We start from the raw sequence: 20,329 nt of genomic DNA, 5'->3' as shown, positions 1-20,329 counted from the left end.
TTCGATACACCTCAGTGTTGGATTTTATTAGAGTAATTATTGCATCCAATTGTGGGCTACTCATAATGAGGGCTTTGGTGGAGCTCAGAGGTGGGCCACAATATTCTAAAGACATTGCCACAGCACAGGTAGGTGTTCTTAGGCCATGGTTCAAGACCACACCAGGTGGAGATGTTTGCTGGGGAAGTTTCACGGTCATAGCAAAAAAAAGTCTGCCCTTTAGATATGGAAAGAACCAGATGTACAAGTTGTGTAAATCATGTATTACTTAACACACTTGGTATCAGCAGAACAGCCATCATCCCTGTTATGTTTTAGCAGCAAATTCACTCAACATTTAATGAGTTTGGATTGTCTTTTAAAGTCATAAGTAACATTGGTCTTTTTATACTCAGTTACTTAGGAACTACAGAGGGTTGCACCGTTGTTTTGATTTACAGTTAACACACACATACTTCTCATCAGTGCCGGTCCATGCAGGTGAGCGTGGTGGGGCGGAGGGGCAGGGCAGAGGCTGGGCGTTGTTTGGTGGGGTGAAAGTGACAAATGACGGGATAGGGAATGTAAAATATAGAAATAAATAAACCCACTTACATTGCGCTCGCCGTATCAAAGAGTCAGTAATGCGGCAAGTGCAAGGTAAGTGCTTCTATTTATTTATTTAGTTTGCATTCCCTATCCCATTGTTTGTCACTTTCACTCACTCCCGACGCCTCCCACACCTGCCTGTCCTCACCGTGCTTACCTGCGCGGGCCGCCACTGCTTCTCATGGCAGGCACTTCAGGTCATGAGAAGCAGTTCATCCCTGCTATGAACAACCAGGAGTGCAATGGACAGCATGAACCTCCAGTATTCAGGAAGCAGTCTTGAGTTGAACAAAGGACTTCAGCCCCGCTGTAGAGTTTTTACTTCATATATGGGGGTTAAAGAAATGTCTGCTTACAAAATACATAAAGAAGAGTCCAGGCCCCTATTCTCAATAAAATGCCACCCGCAAGGCAGTTTCCCTATGCCAAGACGATGGTGATTACTCTGTCCTTTACACAATAGGGCACGCCTTTTGGTCTCACCCTCAACCAGCAGCATCCCAGTTCACAGTCGTGGGGCGGTGGAGTTGGTATCTTGTTTGTCTTTGGAATGAATAGACTATAGGAGAAAATCAAACAAGGAATTCTCTGGGGAACCTTTTGAAAATATGCAGGTGTGACAACTGCTGGGACATGCCAGATATCTGGCTTGCCGTCACACAGGTACAGATTCGTTCCTCCAACCCTACAGCACTCACTTTTGCTTCAAACAATGCAATTATCTGGTTATCATTCAACCTTCTTGCAGAATGAATACTGAGATGGAGAGTGTATGTTTTAGTTAAAAAAAACTACTCACACTGCGGGCACCAATGAATCTACACTGAGTAATGTTTACTTTCTCCATCACCAGCTAAGTTATATACCCAACTATCGTGAATAGATATACAAGCATAAGGCCTGTGGCAGGATTCCTGCAGGCAATTTGCAAAAGAAAGATTGCTAAGTAAGCGGGCCAGTTTTCCTCTGAGTAAAGATCACTGATTCCACAACATGCATTCAAGTGGCTGTCCAGAAGATCTCCGGAACAAATGCACCTACGGGGAAATTAACCGATGTTGTATTATGTCTTATAAACTGGAAATGGGCACATGGGCACCTATTTTAGCTTTGTATATTTGTTCTTTGACAATGGCCCAGAATGTCTTCTCCTTCCCTGTTTCCAAATAAAATGTAGACTATATGATTGCATTATTGTGTAGCTCATCCTGGTTGGTATTCATTTAGATATGCCTCGTGAATGGCTGAGCCATGGACAGTCACAAGGGAAAGCTATACAAGATCATTTGGTAATCATGAACCAATGCCTATAATGGTCCAGTCCTAATTTTGATAGATTCTGCTGTTGTGAAGGCTCTCCTTTAGATTCTGTAGATTCTGTATCCCATTAATTGCATGTGATTGGGGAACCACATGTCCTCCACCCACCTCATCACTGGAATACTTTGTCTCCTCTGCCTTCCTTCTAAGCATCCAAGCCCATCATTGTGGTACTTGGCCCCACTTTCCTCTCCAGCCAGTCTTCAAGGTCTAATCCACTGCTCCTGTCCACCTGCCTAGCAATCCATCTATTCACCTGCCCTCTCTGCAGCGTTAACCCACCAGAGACCCTGACACCCCTATGGCCTAGGAAAACACTGGTCTTCCACATCCCTCCTGCACCAGTAAATGTACTACACTGACCCATCTCCACACACATTAATGAGAACTTTATGCTCCATTCACACCAACATTGCTTTTGAAGCCATCAGCAATCACTGGGACAGTAGCTGCAGAACAACTACAGAATTCCTGGAATATAATTATTTCTCTTCTGATCATGTCATGATTCTATCCTCAAAGATGAACACAATCATCTGCGTACTTTTGACATAAAGAACCATGGGCTATTGATGAGGCTGTAGTCTTGTTGGTAGACAGGTCCCTCAATTTTTAGAGATTTTTCTTATCAAATCATTCCCAGTGTGCTCATTTGGGGAAACATAGAAATACACTGTGACTTTTAAATTGTGGTGCTCCCCAGGGTACTGTCCTTTCCCTCTTCTAGTCAATATTGATGTATTTCTCATTACACACCTGATTACATCTATTGATCTCTGAATTCAAATGTATCAGGATGATGGTAAGATTTTAGTAAATATTCATACTGAATGTTTTTGCAATTCAGTTGCAATATTTTTCTTGGCAGAGTTTAGTTGTAGGCACTGGGTGACCACAAACTATCTTTGCCTTAATGCCAGCAAGATGGAAATCTTATTGGTTGAGATCGATTAGGCTAATGTTGAATTTTGGCCTAAAAAACTTGGGTGATATTGTCTCACCTTCTCAATCAGTAAGTGATTTGTGAGTGTTATTTAACTCTTTCTATTGTTTTATTATACAAATCAGGGCTCTGACTAAGGCTGCTAGCCAGCATTTGTTTAATCTATTAAAAGAGACCCATTTTCTACTTAATTTCTTAATTACTCACTGGGGTAAAGACCAGCAACCAGGACTCTCCAGCCACCTCTGTCCTGTTTTTTTTCAATCTGACTCCAGGGGTAACCCATCTCCATGCCGTCTGTTATGCTACGGCCCCCTCATTTAAATGTTCTCTGTTCGGCTTTCTATTTAAATACTACCAGACACAATCTTAATAAGACCTAAGCTATCCAAAATTGTGCAATGAGAATAGGGTGTCATATTATAAAACCGTACCACCTATCTGAATATCAAAAAACTCTTGGTTAGTTGACAATGAGAAACATAATCTATGCCAGAATTTTGCTTTTCATCTGGAAATCGCTAGGAGGGCTTATACCAAATACCCAGCGACTGTCTTCAGTTTACTAAACATGCCAAAGTTGTATGCTCAACATCAGATGTGAGCCTAATGCCAACAAGATGGAAGAGCAAGTTGTTCGGAGGTAGGTTGTTGAGTGTGGCAGAAGTGACACTGAGACATATTTTACCCTATGGAATAGAATATATTTGGCGTGAAATTGGTAATACCATTTTATTCTCGCCATTTTGAATCTGAACAATGTTGTCTGCTGTTATTTTATGCCATGCGCTAGTAGTGTACATTGCTTAACAGGCCGCTGCTTTTAAAAGGTCAGGGTGGAGTGGGTGCGTACACTGTGCATACATCAGTCTAGGCAGGTGTGTAGTGTGTTTGTTGTGCTTTACTGTCTGGGTACACACATCTATCTAGGGATTCCTTTTTGTGAACAGCTACACAAATGGAGTGCTGATATGAAGATGCCAATTTTCTTCTGTTTGTCTTGGCGGTGGGCCCTAGAACTTAAGTTTCTGAACTGGTCCCCAAATATATTAACTGTAGCAGGGCTTTGGTGGTTGACAATAAGTGGAGACATAGCCTTTCCCTAGCTCCTATGCTCCAGGAGAGAACACTGGTGGTTTCATGCCTCTTCCCCAAGAACATCACTCTAGTTAGATATCTAGGGGTGTGAATGCATTTTCTTCTCTGCTCTCTTCAGGGCACTCAAAGTTCCACTCCTTCTTCTCGCCACATCCGGGTGACAAAGACTATGACTGAACCAGTCTGTTGCTAATAAACAAAATGTCAGGAACTGCCTTAATGGACCACCAGAGAGGGGCACTTGCAAATCACATCCATGCCTACAACGTCTGACTGGAAGTAACCCTCTCACCCATAATTTGAACGTAGCAAATACATGGTTTGTTATCACAAGAGAATACATGACAACCTGTTGCTCTGCTCAGAGTACCATGGGTACCAATTTCAATATCAGAGCAGATTTGCCACTTTGCTAATCTAGAATTTCCTTGGTATGCTGCAGGCTAGAAGGGCGCACTCTCTGAGCAGGGTGGTCTGTCATGGCCAAACCATAACCCCAGTCTAGTTGTGGCCTCCTACAGAGTGATCATGGCTTTGAAATTCTTGCTAGAGCTGGATTGGTTTCCAGACTGGCTCTGGTCAGTTTTCCTGACTATGAGGATACTCTTCATGTTGGTGGAAAAACCTGAGTCAAGAGCCGTGCAAAGAGAGGTGTGCAGTGAGTAGAGGCTGAAGAGCCGCCTGTCTGATGGAGCAGATTGCTGGTCTGCATCCCCCGAGGACAGTCTACATTTTAGAGGCATCAGCCCAGCTGCCTAGTGACTAAGGAGCGAAGGAAGGGGCTTCGGACCTAAATCTTCTGGAAGTGCTGCATCTAATTTGATGGAAAAGGCAACTTACTGTGAGATGGGTGTTTGATGTGTTTGTTTACTAGAGGATGCAATCTGGAAGAGACGGACACACCTGTGCAAGAAAAATAAGGAATAAAGGTCAATGCTGCATGTGGTCCAGGATGATTTGTGGTGAGCCCCTGCGACCCTATCGCCCGGTGTGCCTCTGGAAGCCTCCTATAGGGTAGTGGTGAGAGAAGTTGGGGGAAACATCGGAGAATCAATAAAGATACACAAAAATGTTCAGGTAAAAGCAGTGAAATCGGAAGAAACAGGGAACAAGGGGAAGGGGTAGAACAAAGAATAGACAGACGAACAAAAGAAAATACAGAGGAAAAAGGAAGGAAGGAAGGAAGGAAGGAAGGAAGGAAGGAAGGAAGGAAGGAAGGAAGGAAGGAAGGAAGGAAGGAAGGAAGGAAGGAAGGAAGGAAAGGAAGGAAGGAAAGGAAGGAAGGAAAGGAAGGGGGAGGGTAGGGAAGGGAAGGGAAGGGAGGGGAGGGAGGGAAGGGAAGTGAAGAGAGGGGAAGGGAAGGGAAAGGAAAGGAAAGGAAAGGAAAGGAAAGGAAAGGAAAGGAAAGGAAAGGAAAGGAAAGGAAAGGAAAGGAAAGGAAAGGAAAGGAAAGGAAATGAGGAAGGAAAGAAGGAATTATTTTATTTGAATGCACGGTAGCTATTAGAATAGATCGAGCTCGCAGTTGAAGGTTGGACAGTTCCTTCTCTTTACCGACTGGTCGCTGACACGTCTATTCCCCTCCCCCAACAAAAGAGGACGAACACACGGCTCGTAGTGATTGAAACAAGGGGCCTTATTTCTCTTACAAGCACAGATGGAGCACGCGACGCCAATTTCTTTTTTTTTTAAAAACGCATCACATCCCACAGAATATGTTAATGTGGTAAAGTTGAGTTGTTGTGGGGTTTCGAAGCGTCCGCTGGGTGTGGGGGGAGGGGAGGGATGTCACGAAAGGGGCTTGACTCGAGCAGCAGTCGCCAATTAAACCAGAACCGACAACTGTTCACCTCGCAAACTCCCCCGCCCCAACCCCTTCCCACCTACCCAGAAAATCAATAAGCAGAACTCACTGCAGAGACAAAGAGGCGCGTTAAGGCGCGAAAATGCGACCCGGATAGATCAACGCAAGTCCCTACTGATGCTCTGACGGGAGCTTGGCTGGACTGAGTGCAAAGAAAAGTACAACTGTGCAATACAGCTCATTGCATAAAGTTGCAAAATATGTACCGAGACATAATGTATGGGCAAAAACCCATCAGTAAAAGTGCGGGCAGCCGGGTTTACCACAGATTCGGGGCGTTAAATGCCAAATGCCAGCCTTCTTGTATTACATACTGTCTTGGTTATACCAAAACCCTCCCAGCTGTAACGAGCAAGCAGGCCAAACCATCAGATGATATCCACATACATTATGTCACACAATGACGCGGTTCCATGGGATTTAAAACACAAAATGTGAGCTGTTGTCGTCTTGCCTTTTTATTTGTCTGACATTGGTGATCTACAATACCATAATGTTTGAAACAGGGAATTTCACATTTAATGTAGAAGCTTTTTTCCTAAAATCCTGAATTCCATATATTTTGTCACCCCCTCCCCCCCTCCTCCAGCTCTCAATAATAGACCCACCGATCACCTCAACCCCAGATAAAGACCTGATGCCCTTGAGGTGGACAAACTAAACGCCAACGCGTATTGGTGCACAATGCAAATCATGAAGAGCAGGTTGGTGAAAATTGTGAAGAACTAATTTGGGTTTGAGGAGCAGGGGGGGAGTCTGGCATTGAGCCTCCCAGGGGACATAGAAGTAGTGAAAGAGGTCCGTCTAGGCCTCGGCCCTTGCTGCTTGTCTTCAGCAAACGTGAATTAAGGTGAGTTGCTGCTTTCTTTTGGGTACAGACTCCAGACGCTGCACTTAAGGGGGACAGCGACCAGGCTGGTGAAGAAGACTGGACTTAGCAGAAGAATGGAGTAGAAGGACCCTTGTGGAGCAGGTGGCTGGCGCGTGCTGCGCTCGCGCCCCTGAATCCATTGACAGTGTCAGGCTTACACTACTGCCCAGCACCGCGCTGCGCGAGAGCTGCAGACGAGCAATTCTTACCGACTTTTCATTATGTTTTGTGGCTGTGCAAAAAACGGAACGCTAGACGTCGACGTATGTTTCTGAAATCAAGGGGCGACAAGGAAAAACACACACAACTGAGTATTACTCTAGGAGGTTACATCTACAAGATGGTTGGCTGGCTGGACAGACGGGTGAAGGGTTTGGCTTGGGTGACCGATGGATGCATAGGTGGGTGGATAGATAGATTTGGCTTTGGGTGGAGATGGAGGTACAGCTAATTAGATGTGGAATGGTTTAGATATATCATTTGACTAATGGAAAGACAGACGGATAGAAGACACTGTGGTTAGAGAAGCAAACAAACAGTCAAATGGAACACCAACCTACAGACAGACAGCCAGGTCCATACGTAAATATACATATGTTTAAAGCACTTAGATACAGAAACCGATAGACGAGTGAGGAAGCCGAGCGCACAGTATAACTACAGAGCAGGGCACGAAAGCATTAGCATTGACTAACAATACACTGACGCTGAGACAGGTGTGCTGCAAACCCATCATTTCAAATATAGCCTCCCCGTCTCCACAGGTTCCTGTTAGCGTCCCCTTCACCAACAACTCAAACACATAATATGGCTGAGACCACAGGTTTTTCACCCCGCCCTAGACCCCCCCACCCCATCCCCTCCCGCACCCCACCCCTCTGCATGAAGCTCTTTGTCTCAGGTAGGTGCAAGTTACACAACACCCATTTCAGCAGGAGGAACATGCCTGGATGTTTTCATTTAAATACCAGGATTGTTGACAGCTAGAGGGGTCCAGCTAAAGTGTGACAAGTGACAATAAGAACAATCAGAATTCAGAAACTGCTTTTTGAGGAATGATGACAACATATTTCAACATACATTGGCATTGTGTACATCATTAATCTCTTTGCAAGTATGTTAAATATGTGTATGTTAATGTCCCAGGAGTAGGGGTGGAACTCACAGAGTTTTTTACTCACACCAGAGGGTGGTGCTTCTTTCTGCCACTCAAGTTGATTTTCTACTCAAGCTGCAGTTTTTGAACGTGAGTGGCAGCTTTCTTAACGCAAGTAGTGGCGACCTGCCACGACCGTCCGCGTTGAGAAATCTCTCCCGGAGGTGGTCTAGCGCTCGTTTTTTCCCGCTCACGCTCGCCAACTTAACGTTGGTGAGCCACATGAGAGAAAAAAATCCATCACGCAGCAGCTGGAGGAGTTCTTGCTGAACTGGCCAAACTCCATGAATTCCACTGGCAGAGCGGAGTTTACCGCCCACCTCTACCCAGGAGTAAATGCATATCACACGTCTAGCTCTTTTTCCACTGAAGCAGAATGTGTGTAACTACACCTGCTCTCATCCAACTGGAAACCATTTACCAAAGAAAGGTAACACAAAAAAAGACCACTGTTCTTACATCTAGACTGAAACCCATTCAACTAGACCAACACCATTCCAACCAGATCAGTATTAATCCAACTAGAATTAACGTATCTAGCTAGGTTGGCACTCATTCAACTAGCTCAGAGTGCATCCATTTAGACTAACCCTCAACCAATTTAGACAGAATTCATCCTACTAAGCTGATACTCATTCCCTAGAAAAGCACACATTTGATTAGACTAGCTCTCATTCAATTAAACAGCAAACCTCAAACTATACTGACATTCATCCAACTAGACCAATATTATTCTAACTAGATTGACACTCATCCAACTAGAACAGCATCCTAACTAGGTTGACAGTCCTCCAACTAGACCAGGACTCATCCCACTAAAACAACAATCACCCTACTATACTTGTATTAATCATACTGGACATGCAATCATTCAGATAAACTGACACTCACCCAGCTACAATGACACTCAACCAGCTAGACAGTATTCACCTAATTAGAATTAATCTCATCCAGCCAGACTGGCAAACCTTCAACTAGACTGGCACTAGATCAACACTTAGCACCTATATACCTAGACTAGCCCACAATGCACTACACAATATTCAACAAACTAGATCAACATTCATCCCAGAAAACCAAACCTTATCCAAATAGACCAACACACAACCAGTTAAACTGGCACAAACAGACCTAATCTTACACCCCTAAAGCTAGACAGGCACTCACACAATTAGACTAGCTAGCCATCATCCAGCTAGACCAGCATCCACTAATTACATCAGCGTTCATAAAATTAGACTGATAATTATCCACTTTGACACTACTCATCAAATTAAACAAATTTTCATCCACTACAACTGGCACACTTCCAACTAGACTAGAACTCACACAGCTAGAACTGTGCTCATACAATTAGGCCAATGCAAAAACCACAGTTGGTGGACAGAATGCAGAACAATGTCATACATTCACCCCAGTACAGAGATCTGGGCCTAAATCCATCGTTTTTTTGCACTCCACACCACCCCAGTTCAGACATGGCCATATTCAAATCAGCCTTGACCCTGTGCCTCATGGTAACAGTCCAGCCCGAACTGCCAAGCCATGTCTTTCCTGGACCGAAATCAAGCATTCTAGGACCGGTTTCTGGCTATCAGCCGTCTTCAGCCAGGATAGCTTGACTCCAGTGGTGTGGAGAGCATGGGACTCACGAATGAGCATACCCATCCCACCCGGGTGACAAATGCAAAACCGCAGTTGATGGACAGAATTCAGAACAATGTCATACAATCACCCCAGTACAGAGATCTGGGCCTAAATGCATCGTTTTTTTGCACTCCACACCACCCCAGTTCAGACATGGCCATATGCAAATCAGCCTTGACCCTGTGCCTCATGGTAACAGTCCAGCCCGAACTGCCAATCCATGTCTTTCCTGGACCAAAATCAAGCATCCTCGGACCGGTTTCTGGCTATCAGCCGTCTTCAGCCAGGATAGCTTGACACCAGTGGTGTGGAGAGCATGGGACTCACGTCTGAGCATACCCATCCCGCTCGGGGTGACAAATGCAAAACCACTGTTGATGGACAGAATGCAGAACAATGTCATACATTCACCCCAGTACAGAGATCTGGGCCTAAATCCATCGTTTTTTTGCACTCCACACCACCCCAGTTCAGACATGGCCATATGCAAATCAGCCTTGACCCTGTGCCTCACGATTCAAAAAAGGGGGTGGTGATGAACAGAGTGCCTCAGACGTGAGTCCCATGCTCTCCACGCCACTGGAGTCAAGGTATCCTGGCTGAAGACAGCTGATTTGCATATGGCCATGTCTGGACTGGGGTGGTGTGGAGTGCAAAAAAACTATGGAATTTGGCCCAGATCTCTGTATTGTTCTGCATTCTGTCAATCAACTGTTGTTTTGCATTTTTTCACCCCGAGTGGGATGGGTATGCTCAGACGTGAGTCCCATGCTCTCCACACCACAGGAGTCAAGCTATCCTGGCTGAAGACGGCTGATAGCCAGAAACCGGTCCTAGGATGCTTGATTCCGGTCCAGAAAAGACATGGCTTGGCAGTTCGGGCTGGACTGTTCCCATGAGGCACAGGGTCAAGGCTGATTTGCATATGGCCATGTCTGAACTGGGGTGGTGTGGAGTGCAAAAAACGATGGGTTTAGGCCCAGATCTCTGTACTGGGGTGAATGTATGACATTGTTCCGCATTCTGTCCATCAACTGTTAATTTTGCATTTGTCACCCCGAGTGGGATGGGTATGCTCAGACGTGAATCCCATGCTCTCCACAGCACTGGAGTCAAGCTATCCTGGCTGAAGACGGCTGATAGCCAGAAACCGTTCCTAGGATGCTTGATTTCGGTCAAGGAAAGACATGGCTTGGCAGTTCGGGCTGGCACAGGGTCAAGGCTGATTTGCATATGGCCATGTCAGAACTGGGGTGTGGTGGTGTGGAGTGCAAAAAAACGATGGATTTAGACCCAGATCTCTGTACTGGGGTGAATGTATGACATTGTTCTGCATTCTGTCCATCAACTGTTAATTTTGCATACAATTAGGCCAGCATTCATCATTATTATTATTATTATTATTATTATTATTATTATTATTATTATTATTATTATTATTATTATTAACTAGATCAGCACTCATCCCACTACACAATCATCCAAATAACTAGTTTTTCCCTTATACCAAAGATCAACCTCATTCAACAAAATCTCTCATCCAACTAACCTGTCACTACTCCAATTAAACAGGCACTCCTTAAACTTGATATCCACCCATCAGACTAGACCAATTCTCATCCAGTTAGACCAGCACTCACTCAGTCGAACCAGCATTAATCCTACTCAAATGATGCTCATCCAGCTAGACTCACAGTCACCCAACTAAACTGGCTTTCTTCTAACTGGACTGCCATTCAAACAACAAGATTGGCAGTGCTCCACCTTGTCTGGCAGTCAACAAACTACAGTAGTACTCATCTACCTAGATCAAGGCTCATCCAACGTGGCCACCCTTTGCTGAACTGACCACTACCCCTCGAACTAGACTAATAACCATTTAACTAGACTGGCATGTATCCTACTGGGCCTTCTGCAATTAGAAGGACAACCATCTAATCAGATGCACGATTAATCTTATTGCATGAACAATTTTCTGACAATCTTTGCCTTTTTTCTGTATATGGACGTCTTGACATACACAATTTGACTGTATAAACATGTACAAATTAATTAATTGCATAGTAGGACTGACAAAACTGCCAACTACTATATCCCCACTGTACTTTTAATCTGTTTTCACTGAAAATGTCACATTTTACCATTTTCACAAGCTTCCTTCTTACCTGAAATTTCACAACTTGCCAGCAGTTGTTTTCTCAGGCCAAAGAAGGATCCCTACCCCAGTGGGCGCTGCTTCCCTGCTGGAAGCAAACTCACCAACAATGTTGGTGATTAAAAAACAGAGATGCGATCACCTGTAGTTAATTATGAAAACATAATACCACAGACGCCCTTGTAAATGCGCAGTCAAGACGTAGGACCTTTCAAACACAGTTGCACACGTGCACATACAGATTCCGTTTAGATATAGGCCATGCAGCTACTGGTGCACGTAACCTACTACTACTTAACAGATGCAAGCAGGCAAGTAGCTCTTACTCACTTCGGTGTAGGGCACAGAGCACTACCGGAACGCGAGATGGCTGCTCTGCAGCAGGATGCGATGCTTTTCTCTCCCTGCAACAGGAGGGCGCGTGGCAAAGAGGTGCAAGCAAGGCTCGTGCTTGGAGGAGCCGGTCTGGGTCCATCTGGCCGGCGCGTGCGGCGCTCGTGCCTAATGAATCCGAAGCGGAGGTTGAGGAGAGTATAGCACAGCCCAGAAGGGCTCTGTCTCTTGGGAAAAGAAGTCAGGGAACGGCGTCTCAGCACTGCACGCTTCCAGAAGAAGAGAAGCCAGGCCTACACAGCAACACTTCCACTGGTACGAGAAACTGCATCACCAACATGAAAGGCTCGCTGATATCATGGCATCTTCACACAAGCTCAGAGGAAAAGAGCGAACAGACAGACACACTTTATCCCTAAACTAAAAAGAAATGTGCATTTGTTTGTTATATTTTATGTCGTGCTTCAACATACATTTCAGCCACTTCTGAGCACTGTAAAGCACAGGCGCGATCATTACTCAATTTACCAATCTCTTAAGGATGGGAAGGAGAGCAGGCTTTGGCATGATTCAAACTCATGAGCCTCTAGCGGTGTGGGGTATCAGCACTGCTGTGTTAGCATTGAACTCTTTTAAATTACTGTCCAACAAGGAAAACATGGCTACTCTATTAATACTGCTCAGATATTCCAATTGTAATCCATCCTCAATATGCCCTCTATTGGGACATTCAAGTGTCACAAACTGCATCCAAGTCACTATTGGTACAGGGATGACCCTTTGCATGCCTAGTGAGCATGCTCCCCTGCCCTGATTTTCTTTTTTGCAGTATGTCTCTGTAGGTTATGATCTTCTGCTGAAGCGCCCACATCAATCATGAATGCTTGCTGTGGACATCACATGTCAAGTGACATCAGCACCAGAGCAGGGATTATTGGTTCAAGGACATCTAATGAGCCACACTCCTGTAAAGAGTGATTATTGTCACCTCCACAGTTTAAGAATGACTGGTAGTAGTGGCAGAAATTTCCACATTCCCTATCGATCCCAATAAGGATTGCAGTGGTCTTGGCCGTGGGCGTGTCCAGACTGGACTATGCCAATGCCTTATACACAGGTTTGTCGCAATAGCTTGAGAGGAAACGTCAAACAGTACACAATGTTGCTGCTAGGCTCGATCTTAGTCTGTCTAGATGGAGCACATTTCGCTACAGTCTGAAATTTGCACTGGCTTCCTGTGCACAAGAAGATTCTAAGTAAGGCTTCTCTTCTGGTGCACAGAGCGCTTCATCACTTTGGGCCCGGCTATCTGTCCGCTAGGATTTTCTACTACAACCCATAGAGAAGGTTACAATTCTCCAGTAACCACTTGGCCATGATTCCAAGAGTCTGCCTCGCAAAGTCGGCGGGCGGTCTTTCTCTCTTAGGGCCAGTGGGCTAAAACAATCTTCCTTCAGAGCTCAGGCTCACAGAGGATGAAGGTCTGTTTGGTGAAATGCTAGAAACCTGGATCTTTGTCCAGAACCCCTTTGCGCGGTTCTACTTTTGCTCGTACGGCCCTGTTAGCGCTGGGACACTCTTTTTGAGTAGCTGCGTGCTTAACTAATACATATTAACATAACATAACAGAATGTTGAGTTAAAAGTGGAGTAGGTCTCTTTCTGGTAACATCAGTTGGTGTGTGTATACTAGCATCTCTAGCTTAAATTGCATTGCAATTGCTTTTCAACTAGTTCCTTCTCTACATCCACGTGGGATATGGATGGCAAGCTCATGTGTTGGTTGCATACGTGGGCAGTGTGTGTGCCTGACTATATGAAGGCAGGAATCCATTTTAGAACTCCTGCGCAGAAGTGCCAAACTAGTGTTCTGTTCAATACTCAAATCGTTTTGATGATCTCTGAGGATGTCCTCGAGGCTGCAGCTGCATTTCATAATTGCTTCACCAAAATTGAGGACTGGATGGTGCAAACCTCTTTAAAAGGTGGTAAAATCGACATTCTGTGTCCAATCTGTTCCTCTCCATTTAGCCCCTCCCCTTTCTCGGTGCTAATCCAGCACCATTCACCTGGGTGAAAAACCTAGGTGTGAAAACTGACTCTGCCCTGTCCTTGGTGGATCAAGTTTGTGCATTGACAGAGGCTGATTTTTAAAACTGCGCTTACTTTGAGGTGTATGCTATATTGAATTACCTTCTCCCACAAGGTCCAGGTAATCAATGCCTTGGTTTCATCTTATCTTGAGTTCTGAAACTCGACCTCCTTCAAGCTTCCAGAATACATACTTTCCAAGCTCCAATTCACACAGAACTATGCGGCAACTCTTATACTTGGATTGAAGAAGAGAGGTTACGTCACTTCAGCTCTGGCTCTTTGCATTGGGTGCCAGTAAAAACTTGAATTCTCTTTCAGTCCACGTGTGTGGTGCAATAGTGTGCCTCTCACACAAACTAAATGTGGCTCACAGCCAAAGGAAGCAGCCTCTCTTTATAGGCCCAACGTTCATTACCATTTAGGCTTTCTGTGGCCTATCCTCCCACCCAGAATATAAATGTTTTAAAAAATGAAGGGACAAGGGAGGTAAAAAACAGGAATAAGGGATCCTTACTTGAAAAAGCTATTTAGCCCAAAGACACAATGGCTTTGATACCCTCGTTGAATAAATATTGCTGCCCAAACACGGCCCAGATTTTGTTGGAAGGTTTCAGGGATGGTTTCAGGATTCCTTGCCCTGGTTACTCTGGGGTTTCGTACTGCCGCAATCAGCAGTCAGTGAGGGATAACATGTCTGTGGCAAGAAACAAAGTGCATAAGGAACTGTGTTTGGGGAGACTGCTGGTCCCTTTGATGCAATTCTGAGGCAGGATTTTGTATGCTCACCACTTGGAGTGGTTCCTAAAAAGGACCCAGGGTAGTTCCGCTTGATCCATAACCTAGCTGCTCCCAGGAGTAAGTCTCTGAATGATGTCATTGATGGAGCCCTGTGCTCTGTGAGATGCGCATCAGTGGATCGGGCAATTGCAATGCTGCAGTCGCTGGGCCCAGACACTTTACTAGCAAAATCTGACATTGAATCAGCTTTCCGCCTGCTGCCAGTACATCCACAGGATTTCCATCTTTTAGGGTTCCAGATAGAGGGGACGTTCCACATGGACAAGTGCATGCCAATGGGGTGCTCGGTCTCTTGCTCATATTTTGAGAAATTCAGCTCCTTTTTGGAGTGTGTTTTCAGGCAGGTCACCGGACACCAATGGGTATTGCACTACTTGGACGACTTCTTGCGGGTAGGGGCACCACAGTCCCAGGATTGTGGCAGGGAATTAGAAGCATTCTGTACACTAATGAGGGAGCACGGGGTCCTCGTTGTGCAGGGGAAGCCACACAAATCGAATTTTTGGGCATTGAATTGGACTCCATTGAGGGTGCATCTCGCCTGCCATGGAGCAAGGTAGAGGGTTTCACGCTGGCATTAGCAGACTGCTTGTGCAAAGAAAAAGTCATGTTATATCAATTACAGAAGGCAGTGGGTATGCTGCACTTTGCCTTAAGAATCATCCCTATGGCTCGCCCCTTCTATTGCGCAGGCAATGTCAGGGCTAAAAGAAAAGCATCATTACACTCAGTTGTCCAGTGAGGTTAAGCAGGATATGCGTATATGGATGGCATTTGTGCGTGACTTCAATGGCACAGCAGTGTGGCCCAGCCCAGCCAGGTCTAGTCCTGAACTTGGCCGCATGACGGACACTGCAAGGAGTGAAGGGTTTGGGGCCATACTGGATTCTCAACGGGCGGCGCAGCACTGGTCCACTTGGTGGAACTACACTGGGGTAACAAATAATATTTAATTCCTGGAACTGTTCCCCATTTTGGTTGCTGTGACCATCTGGCCACCTCAATTCCTCAATCAGTCTGTGGTTTTTTGGTCAGATAATATGGCAGTGGTGGAGTGCATCAATCAGCAGTCTGCCAAGTGTAAGATGATCCTACGCTTGCTTAAAGAAATAGTGCTGTAATGTATGAAATTGAATGTTCTGTTTAGAGCTAGGCATGTCCCAGGGATACTCAACCACGCAGCTGATGCATTGTCTCGTTTCAAAATGCAGGTCTTCAGGTCCCTTCACCAGGAGGCAGCGGAATGTCCCACACATTTTCCGGAGCATCTGTGGCAGTTTGGTGCCCCAACTTACCAGACCACGTTCCAGCTAGCCTAGCACCCAGAACTAGGTGGGCCTATGAGGGGGCATTTACTGCATACTGTGCATCCCTAGAGCAGGGCTGGGAAGGGGCATGGCACAACCCAGCATCTGTTATGACATTCAGAAAGGAATTAAGGGACAGAGGGCGTTCAGCAGCATGCGCAAAGCTCCACATGACCGCAATAGCATTTTTTGCTAAGATGATGGGGCACTGGGATCCCACTTACACATTCTTGGTTCAGAGGGCTCTGAAGGGGTGGCAATGCTTGCAAGGTGCACAGCCGGACATTAGACACCCGATTAACATTGAGGGACTCTCAGCCATCATGGTGGCATTGGGGAAAGTATGTAGCTTCATCAGTGAGGTCCAACTATTCAGATGTGGTTGTTCCTTCTCCTTTTTATGGCGCCTTCAGGGTAGGGTAATTGGTGGCGCATAGCAAACAGGATTGGCAGGGTGGGATGCAATTTACCTATGTTCAACTGCAAGCTGGGTTAGTATCCTTATCAATTTTCAGATCAACGGTGGATCAGGAGGAGAGAATCATGTTATCTTGCAAAGAGGTCTAGGAAGCTCATGCTGTCCAGTGGGCAACCTGGAGACCTATATGGCCTGCAGACCACAGGGGCAGGGGGCCACTATTGATCCACCTGGCAGGACCCCCTCACAAGGTTTCAATTTGGAAGGGTTTTGGAAATGGCGCTGAGGGCAGCAGGCCTGGATGCATCCAAATTAGGTATCCATTCTTTCAGGATTGGGGCAGCCACTGAAGCCACGGCTCGGGGACTGATTGGACAGGAGGTCCCAAGAATACGGTGTTGGTCTTCGGAATGCTATAAGCGATATGCGCGGTTGAATTTACTTTGAGTATCATTATTAATGCTTAGTCTTGTTCATGTCTCTGCAGTTTCCATGTCCTGTCCTGAAGGATGGGAACTAGCTGCTACCGGCCCGACAGCTGCGCCTCGCCCACTCCAGGTACCCACCGGGGAGCCAGGCCTCAGAGAAGTCTGAATCAGAGGCCATTCATATGTGAACAGGTTGAAGCAACATTCTTGTACCGGCAATATTGTGGACAGGGCACGCCAGGCAGGTTGGAAGGTATCAATGCATGGTCAAGGGAGATTGAGGTTGAATCCATTTCAAAAGCTTATTGGTCCTTTGTTGCTTAGGTCCCCAGCGGCACCCACAGCGGTAATCATACATCTCGGGGGCAACGACTTAGCACACATGGGTAGGAAAGGAGTGGTGGAGGCCCTAATCACAGAAGTAGGATGGTTGGCCAAGCAGTGTTAGTATGGTGTCACATGATCCCGAAGTTCCAATAGCGGGGGGGAGTCTGTCTGGGCTTCACATCACTAGGTAAAGAGGATTAATAACAGGATTGACAGGTTTTTCCATACTCTTAAACTGCAGACAATTCCACATGGTTGCATCCCGTGGGAGCAGTTTTTTCTACAAGATAGGGTTCACTCTAAACTGGGTAATGATTTTTTCCTGGAGAATCTGCTAGCCTGGATGGTAGGGGCAACACACAGGGCATGACGTTTTTGTGTCAACAGCGGATGGGGTGGGGCAAGATAGTCGGTTAACTTTACTGACCTGTGGTGGTAAGTTCATGATTGCTAGGTCAAATTTTACATCTATTAGTAGGCATCCCATTGTTTAACCGGGATGCCTGTCAGGGGACAGTGGTCCCTCATCACACTCCAGGGGGTGCTTACGGCCAGTAGGCTGAAGGGTCCGTGGGTAGGAAGTTCCGCTTTGAGCTGGCCATTTGGGTGAACCCCTGGGCAGATGCATTGGGTGCCAACGTGGCATAACATCAGCCCCTGGTAGGTAGGATGGAAGGGCCTAGGGGACGCCCGCAAGAGGAATCTACTGGGTACACGGGCCTCCTGCGCAAGATCACTCAGGTGAAGGGGGACCTGGCAAGTAGTTGGGAACAGTCATGACCTTGTACGTAGTCTCATCCAGGATACCCAGAAAACAAATTGTACATATTCCAGTTTTAGGTTAGGTATGGCTATGTATCAGACTCATGTTAAGGTTAGCCATTAAAATGTAAATATCTGTATTAAAAACGTTATTGAATATGTTTTGGGGTTTCCTGTGTATATGAAAAACTTCTATTATGAATTTTAATTATGTTTTTAATAATTTTGTAATAAAATACGGGGTTATACGTCCCCTAATCCAAAGAGTGGCGTTTGGATGTTTTTTTCTCAATGCCTCGTGGGAGAGGGTGTTGGGGGTAAGGGTCAACTGTTCATCTCATGGGAGGGGACTCCGCAATACAAGGCCATATTGCTGGATCATCCAATGGAACATGAGGATTTCTGTCATTCAGGTGTTTAGTTTAATAATCTTCCAGTTGAAGAAGTCAGAGGTGCAGGGTCTGGGTGAAAAACAGTCTGAATGGGGTTTCAGTTTTGAGTGTCATCTGCACAGTTGCAGCAGCTTATGCTGAAATATGTGTTAATACGTATTCCAGTGCCATAAGGCAAATGTTTAAGTAAATTCACGCAATCAAGGTGCTGAGTTCTATTTTGCAGTTGGTCGATTAAGGAAATCAGATGAAAAGTGTGGTTGGGATGATATGTGTATGGTTGAAAAGTGTGGAAACTTTTTAAAGGAAGCAAGGGTTACTGGGCTCAAATGGCAATAAGAGCCTTTTTTCTCTGGTATTCTGAGTCTTACCCTACTCTTGGACCAAAACTAAACACCAAATACACCGCTATAACAAAGGGCCCTCAGGTTCCTAGACAGAGACATTCAGACTAAAAGTATATCAAGTACTGCTCGGCTCAACACTTACCATGTCCTGACGGTGACCCTTTTAACTCCCCACCGGTCAAAATACAGTCAATGCTCTTAGCGATTGGACTCCATCTCTAAATTACTGTATTTGCAGTATTGATATAAAGGACTTTTTGACTGAAGAAACAGCAATAAAAATCTATTGCTCTACTATTACCTCACCCGTTCTAAATAGAATCTATATTTCGGTCACTTCTTCACACTCTCAGAGATTACTTGAGCAGTAGGAACTATTAACAAGCACTGTCTTGTATATGTCTATTGAACCTGATTCTAGGTGTTTTTTGGGCAGCCCCTGTCCTGGAATTCTACTGTGGTCTGGAGGGCACACCACGTGCCCACTACTTATCAAGCATGACTACTGTCATCTTGGCAGGCAGTAGAGAACTGACAATGACACAGCAATAAGATTGAAGAAGAAACACATTTTTCTTTACCTACCTCTGCCAGTGACAGTAGCCTGCTGGGCTCCCCTGCACTTTTATAATTGTTTTTCCATTCCCCTTTAATGGGGTCGTTACCCCATTGAAGTGAGACATGTATACATTACTTGTATGTGCAGAAGATGTTAGCGGAGCATGTGTGTCACATGTTGCTGTAGCCACTCTGGAATTCATTTTGTTTCCCTACCCTAACATGGAAAGTGGAGCCAGCCAGGACCAGACATTAATGATAATTGCTGGATTCATTCACATCTGACTCTTGGGTGTGCAGGAGAGGATACACATCTTAGGATGTTTTTCCCTCCCCATATTCTGCTCCATTGTTCACTGGGAGGGTTATCTCCTACAGGTTAATTGGTAGTTAAGTGGGACAATCCCCTTTTCATTTGTGCTGTTGTTTTGGGTCTCCCTCTGACAAGAGACTTCCATCTCCACCCATACTCCTACTAACACCTGAAACATGGCGGAACCAGTCTGAGTAGAATGAGTAAATGGCAGGAACTGCCCCAAACTGGACTTAGATATGGCTGATGGAATACACAAATGTTGTCTGCAACCTTAGTATAAAGATGGGGGAAGAAACTTCCAGCCAGTGTAGTATCGAGATTTCTCTGCCTGATTACCTAGTTTCCACAAACAATGGTGACCAAGAATCTCTGTGCTCCAAGGCCCTTGCCAGGTTTAGAGCCAGGTACCTGCAGAATTCTGGCAGCCTTCCAGAAGAGATTGTCGTAAGCCTTCTTTGAGGGAGAGAGATGAACAGCTACTCAAAAAGGGCATTGGAGGTGCCCTTGCATGAGGAAAACGCTACTCAGGGGAGGGACTGGGAAGTAGCCAAGGAAGGACAAACCAAAGCCTCATTCTCAGCAGAGGGTAGGGCTTATATCGCTCTGCT

Source organism: Lissotriton vulgaris, chromosome 5 (assembly GCF_964263255.1).
Source record: "Lissotriton vulgaris chromosome 5, aLisVul1.2, whole genome shotgun sequence".
In the NCBI taxonomy this organism is placed as follows: Eukaryota; Metazoa; Chordata; class Amphibia; order Caudata; family Salamandridae; genus Lissotriton; species Lissotriton vulgaris.
This window is presented reverse-complemented; position numbering follows the sequence as displayed.